The sequence below is a fragment of the Montipora capricornis genome, chromosome 12 (genome assembly GCF_036669925.1).
Source record: "Montipora capricornis isolate CH-2021 chromosome 12, ASM3666992v2, whole genome shotgun sequence".
NCBI classification, from domain to species: Eukaryota; Metazoa; Cnidaria; class Anthozoa; order Scleractinia; family Acroporidae; genus Montipora; species Montipora capricornis.
The window spans coordinates 35,472,438-35,479,937 of record NC_090894.1 but is presented as its reverse complement, the minus strand read 5'-3'; the positions used below and the strand labels follow the sequence as shown (position 1 = coordinate 35,479,937).

Below are 7,500 nucleotides of genomic sequence, written 5' to 3'. Positions count from 1 at the left end.
TCTAGCTTCAAAACTCTCTTTGGTCCCGGTTTCTTTTTACCTGATGTTTGATATGCCATAGTTTTCCCTTTATTCTTTTCCCAGTATTTCAAATTTTCTGCTTCTGGCCTTAGTAACTCTGAAAGCACTTGCAGACAACTTAGAGAAGGAACACCAGAATAGAACCCTACTGATTCATTGCCTTTTAAAACGTCTTCCATAAACAATTCCCTCTTAGTAGTAGGTTTGTCTTGAAGCTTTTGCGGCATTTCTTCATTCTCTTGACGTAACCGAATTAACTCCTCTTGGTCGTCTTCCCACTGTTGGACATCTACCAATGTAACATCGGTTTGGGTTCCAGTCGAACTTCTATTCTTCGCAAGTGTGCCCTCGGAAACATGATCACCACTTGGTGTTTTTGCATAGGTATGATCATTGTGTATGATACCAATATCAGCTGTGCTTGTGTTTGCTGCACTCTGAGCTTTCGCTTTTTTCGTTGTTTTGACATGGGACTCTCTCTGAAAAGATCGTTTTTCTGCACGTTTTTTCGCAGCGTTCATTTCTCGATGTTTCAGGTTTGTTGTAGATTCGAAATATTGCTGGTATGGCATAATCGTTGAGGGTACGCCTACCATTAAATGTTTTCCGATAAGAATCATCAGTAAAGTGCTCGTTACAGATCCTTAAGTTGTTTTCCTAGCAAGCTATTGCTTTCCTACTTTCTATCAGCTTTACGACAGAATTTCAACCAAATAGAAAGTTGTTTGTCCGTAGGAAATCGAAAGAAAGACAGGTCTGCCCGGTTCCGATTACCGTTCCGACACAAATCTACGGAGCAGTAAACCATATTTAATCAGTCTAATTTTTTTTGATAAAACTTGCTGAGATTTTTATTTTCGCGCTGCTATGTGAGCACCTAGCCTCTCTCCCATGCAGAAATTCGGTACCAGTTTTCAGGGAGCTCAGAACTCGGAAATGGGCTATTAAGCTCTCATGAATGTTCGTGTTTGCACAAAAACAAAAAAAATCCATGAAAGAGCTCTGTCTATTATTATTATTATTATTTCTGATGTTAAAGTGGGTGATAAAATGCCAGACAAAGCTGTGCTTTGCATCTTCCAAGCTATCTGCATGTAGACAAAACCAACATGTACAGGTACATGATCAGGGAACCCACGAGAGTGACTGCAACATCTAGTACTCTCATAGACGTAATCCTGACAAATAGGCCTTGATCTTTTTTAACGTCTGGCACGTTAGATTTGGGCTTAAGTGACCATCACTTGGTCTATGCTGTTAGCAGGTCACACTGCCCTAGGACTTGCCCTATAACCGTTGAAAAACGCACTTTCAAGAATTTCGATCCTGAGTGATTTCGTGATGATTTGCATTTGATCCCATTTGATATCGGCAGGCCCATAACTAGGATTTCATGTGGGGGGGTGCTAACGAGGCCAAAGTGGACCAAACTACCGAAATGTATTTTTAATTGTCTGATCCATTTATTTGGGAAAGTAGCAATACATGAAAAATTGTATCGGGAAAGTACACGGTAGGAAAGTATCCACACTCGAGGAGGATACCTCGGATTAAATCTAAATCCGGATTTTTGAGATTCATCACTTCAGCATTTTTTTGGGAAAGGATTTGAAAAAAGTATTTTTGACAAGCGGTTTCCCATGCAAAAATGGTACACAACAGCTACCGCCGTACGTGACAGTTCAGTCCAAATGTTCTTCTCGCGCTATTTTTACCGTACAATCGAAGACATGAATAGGTCGAAAATAGTCAGGTTTCCTGCAAATTTCACACCAGAAATTACACTAAAAGTTTCTTGACAGCAACAATATTGTTAGCACCTTTCCGTTTTTGGTTTTTCCAAAAAAAACGCACCCTTAGCTGTGCCCTCATTGAAATGTTCTGAATGGCTCGGGCTACTAGGGTGCAGTTGGTTTTAGTTTCCCAGTGAATACATTACTGCTTTTTCCATTCTTTGATTTTAATTAAATGTTAAGTTTTAAACTTCAGTTTAACCGACTGCACACCTTAACTTGGATATTGAGTATCAAAATGCGGACCTTTGGGGCCTGTGGGAGGGTGGCAAACAGTCGAGCCTTTCATGCACTCAAAGAAAAGCATCAGCCGGGATTCCATTCAGCTTAAAGAGGGTGATAGTCTTGTTGTTAACAAACTGGAAGTAGCACAAATTTTTAGCACGCACTTTTCATCCTTCTTGAAGGACAATGATAGCGATGGGCGTCACGATGATTATTTCCGTTTTAACAGTCATCCAAGTATCTTTGCTATACAGACCCACTGCTCTGCGGAAGAATCCTTCCAGTTTCGCTCTGTATGTCCACCTGAAGTCGAACATATACTTAAGTCACTCTATCCAAAAGAAAGCAACTGGCTATGATAAGATACTGCCACGAACATTGCGGGATGGTGCTGATGCTCTTGCTTATCCGCTATCTGTTCTTATCGACAAGATTATTGACACTGGCTCTGTGCCGGCTGCTTGGAAGCTGGCCGAAATCTGCCCCATATTCAAAAAGGACGATCCTTATGACAAATCTTTTTATCGGCCAGTGTCGATTCTAGTTACTCTGGATAACGTTTTTGAGAAGTGTCTTGCACACCAACTCTCTCTCACCGTTTCTGTCTGCCTATAGACAGGGCTACAGCTGTGAGGCGGTACTTCTACGTTTGATTGAGGATTGGAGGAATGCACTTGACAATAAGTGTGTTGTTGGCACAGTTTCTATGGATCTGAGCAAAGCCTTTGACATGATACCGCACGACCTCCTCCTCGCTAAGCTTGCTGCCTACGGTGTTGCTCCAGTCAGCCTGCCCCTTCTACACAGTTACCTTAGAGATAGGTCCCAGCGTGTCAGGATAGAAGATGTAACATCTGATGTTGTTGTTTTTTCTAAGGGTGTACCTCAGGGATCGGTGTTAGGGTCCCTTCTTTTTAATATTTTTCGTAATGATCTGTTCTATTTTATTAATCGTGCTAATTTGTCCAACTATGCTGATGATAATCAAATTGATATTAGTGATTGCGATCCTGAGGTGGTGAAGTCTGTAATCAATGGCAATCTCGCTGTTGCGAGTCGTTGGTTTGACGATAATAAGCTTGCGCTCAACCCCGAGAAATGTAAATGTATTATTCTTCCAAAAAACTATCCTTGTGATCTTTCCTTTAGCATTAGTGATGTACATGTTCCTATCTTAGACCATTTAGAACTTTTAGGCGTAACTATCGATAACTCACTAAATTTTAGCAAACACATTGGCAAGATTACAAAGAAAGTTGGAAATCAGTTAGACGTTTTGAGCAGGCTAAAGAACACACTTTCAATCTCTTGGAAGATGTGCCTCTACAACTCGTATGTAATGTCTTATTTTACTTACTGTTCTGCGATCTGGAATAATTGTAATGAGTCTGATAAGCAGAAGCTGGAAAGACTTAATGTGAGAGCTCTAAGGTGTGTCTACAACAAACCGGTGCCCCTTCATGGTGATGATGACTACGCCTTAACTTTGTCCAATCGTTGCCTTCCAGGACGTTGCCATATTAATTTTTAAAGCTGTTAATGGTATGTTACCGGGATATATAAGTGACTTGTTCGTCATACGTAATAATGTGAAGTGCTTGACAGGTACCAACAAGCTAGTTGTCCCACGTGAGAAAACTACAAACTTGGCCTAAAATCTACGACTTTTATTGGTGCCAAAGTGTGGAAATCTTTACCGGATTAATTACGTTCAACGAAAAATCTTAAGGAATTTAAGAAGGCTGTGAGAGAACTACATCTGTAATGTACAGATTTCTATGATTCATTGTAATAATTTTAAGAGTTAAGATTGTTTATTTATTGATATAGTTAGAATGTTAGTTATTAATTGATCATGTATATATATATATATATACAATTTTTATTTATTTATTTCACTTTTCTCGGCATATTAGCATGTATTTGCTAGGGGCCTAATCAGCCTCATCAACCCCAGTTGAAAGAAAGTTACTTACTTACATGTATATGAAAGCAGATTTGGAAGATCGCAATGAAGATGTGCATTCATTACAGCACTTTCTGCCATCTCCTGAGGGATGTGTTTCACATGTCAAAATACCTAAGGTATTATATTGTCATGTTAGAGCTCAGCTCCATTTATTTTGAAGTCCATACTTTGGAACTTGTAGAATCCCATAACTGTAAACAGTGTAACAATCAAATCAGAAGTTCCTAAAAGTACAAGGCATTTCATGCTATAGGAACCTTCTACTCTCACCAGTTTCAAACAGGACGCATTATGCATAAACCAAAAAAAATTCCATATTAAAGCGACTTTCAGATGACCCTAGAAAGCAAATGTAACAACAGAACTTAAAAAAAAATGCAAAAACTGGCTTATCGAACAAAAACAAACGAGTGCAAATTTTTCATTGGCATAACGAATGCAAACAACGTCATCACACCATAGAACTTTCTGGAAAGCGATTGGCATTTTGCTTTGGCATCATTTGAAATGCATGTATTTTAAATTAATCAGTTTCGAACTGTTTACTGCCCAAATTAGGAGTTCCCTTGGCAGGAATAAGGAAAAGCTTTGTTTTAATCTTGCCAAACATTGGTCCGTGAAAAAAATTGCGACCACTTTTTCAAGGTCATCCAAAAGTCGTTTAAATTAATTTAGTAATGTTTGTTCCTTTTGCTAAAGTTGACTGTCCATAGATACTAATTATAATTTAAGATAGGTACGCAATGCATACATGTACATGTGTGGGCTTTGCAGCTTTCCCCAAACGGTCAACCAAACTTGCATCTCATCCCCTTAGCCTTTCCCGATACTCCTCCCCTACTTTGTACAATGTACTCTTCACCTATTCATCAAAGTGTTTTCATTTAGACTGTGAACCCATCTAATATTGGTTTGTTTCCAGGGAAATCTGCCAAGACCTGCAGTCCACATAAAAGTGTGTGTGAAAATAAACTTCATTACGATGATCGTGAACCCAGTGTTTGAAAATAGAACTGGCTTAAAAAGGATAATTCCAAGCCGGAATATATACATGTATATACTAGCCACCTTATCCCAAAAGCTGCACTCAACCGCCCAGGAGTGGCTAACAATTCATAGACATGACCAGGAGCTGCAATGTTATTACATATGGCTTCCCCTTCACATTTTCACAAGGAGCAAGGATGGCACAGTCGTTTAGTGCGCGGCCTTGGTGCAAGAGGTCTTGAGTTCGATTCCCGGATCTCGCATCCTTGTTTCGACTTCTTTCCTTTCCGTGTAGCTAAGTAGCTTTAAATACCCGTAAAACGGAGCACTGATGGAGAGGGGGGAGTAAAATGAGCGCACCGTCGACCTCAGGTTTGTCAGTTGAATTACTGTTACGAGTTATCGACGTTAAATATGGTTGCTTTACTTTGCTTTACTTTACTTTACTTTATTTTATCTTTTTGTTGAATAAATCTGTCAGTGGGTTATGCTAAAACAGTAATTAGAAGGCTTGCTCTCACTTAGTTCCTATCAACTTTGATAGTTGGCATGGGGGTTCACACGTCGCCATCTTGAGCCTCAACATGTTATTTATAGGCAATCACAAACAATTCCTTTCATATGGTAAACTCAACTTAACCCATTGACTCCCGGGGGTTCCCCATTGATGGGTAAAATCGTCTGGCGTTAGACAGAGTAAAATACTAAGTCTGGCTGGTTGAGGCCGTTTGAATGTGAAAGGCTTAACTTAAGGATGCTCGAAAGGGTTTCCAGCTGAGCGCGCCCGTGTATGCCACACACTCAATTCGAAAACAGCTTGCGTCACCTCATGATTCAAAATCGCTCACCTTTCTGCTAATTCCTATATAATATGGAATGTAAATAGACATCACCTATTCAAATGGTTTGATGGTCGCTTAAATCCATTGGTGTTGGCCTGTAGGTCAACTCGCGTGCAGACTTGAATTAGCACGTAACACATGCGTAAATGCTGATCTTGTAACCCCCTCATTTTTCCTGATTTTGCAACTTTACTTGTTTATATCTCTGCTTCCGGACCCTGAATTTTTTCCTTTTTCTCATGTTAGCTTAGATTAAGTTAAAACGTCTGTATTTCAAATTTAAAAAAAAACTGATTTTTCTGAAAAACTGGCCTACAGATTTCGAAGAATTTTAAATATTTTTATTAGAGATTATTTCTAACATTATCTGGTAATGCTGAATGGGTAGATTTCACCGCCCTGTTTCTTCAAAAAAGACAATATATATTGATTTTAAGGCTCAAACAAATGCCTAATATTGTTGCCATGGTTACATTACTTTGGAGGGAAATATAATGTGAGAAATCTGCAATGGGTACTTAATAACCTGGCCAAATTTAGTCTTGATATGATTACCCTAACTCATAGTTAATAGATGTGGGCTTGTTTCATGTTTTTGTTCACTTCTGCACAAAACCTGACAAAAACATGCTTTTTTCGGCAGGATAACCAATCAAAAGTTTGGACTAATTTATTCGAAATTCACTTGCGAACCAAAAACAAAAGATTGTGCAGGGTCATGGTCGGTTCAACATCTAATTGCGACTGTATTGTTCCTGCTTTTGAAATTCCCAGGGTTTCATAACCAGTCCCTAGATTAACTATGCCTAGCTATATCTAAGGACAGAATATATATTTTTTTTTGAAAAAAAGAGAAACTATTTCCACCATTTAATTCATGGTTGGTGAGTGCGTACGATATTTGTTCATGAGTTGTGAAGGATCACGTAAACGATCCTTCACAATGAATGAGTAACAAACATCGTACAAACATGCCAACTATAAAGTAATTTGTTTATTTATATTATATAAGTACAGAGATCAGAAAGTAAACCCATTGACTCCCAGGGGTTCCCCATTGATGAGTAAAATCGTCTGGCGTTAGACAGAATAACCTGGCCATTTTAGGCCAGTTTGGACATCAAAGGGTTAATTAATGGGGATGGGAGTGAGTGATTAATGAGGTAAGTGTGAATCGAGAGGCTATCAATCCACCGATTGTGAACTCAAGTCCTAAACAAATAGCAAAATTCAACATAATATTAGCCAATCAAAAGACTGATACAACAATTTTTCACTAGTGAAAAAATCGTCCGACAAATCGAAAGGCCGATACGACAATTTTTCATTATTGAAAACATCATATGTCATGTCATTTTTATTTCATCACGGAAGTGCATGTAAATCTCTAAACTTATGTAATAAAGTATTGTATATAATATAATGTTGAATGTGACAAGGAAAAGCTAACACAACAGCACTCAGACCAAGCTCAATGGGAGCACAAATATTTTTAATTCTGTGACACTTTAATATCAGACACTGAGATTTTGTTGTTCAACTCGCACAATTCAAATAATCAAGCCTACAAATGTTGGCTTGCGAAAGTACCAAAATGACTTGTTTGCTACGTGCGAGTTCGCTACATGTTCGCTACCGCATAACCGAGTTCGCTACCAAATTT

The 7,500-nt window shown here is 38.7% G+C and overlaps 1 protein-coding gene across 2 annotated transcripts in view; it reads left to right on the top strand.

Moving 5' to 3' along the window:
* LOC138026643 (uncharacterized) overlaps positions 1-7,500 on the top strand; it is an 86,705-nt gene that overhangs the window by 30,193 nt on the left and 49,012 nt on the right. The gene's annotated exons all lie outside the window — the stretch shown is intronic.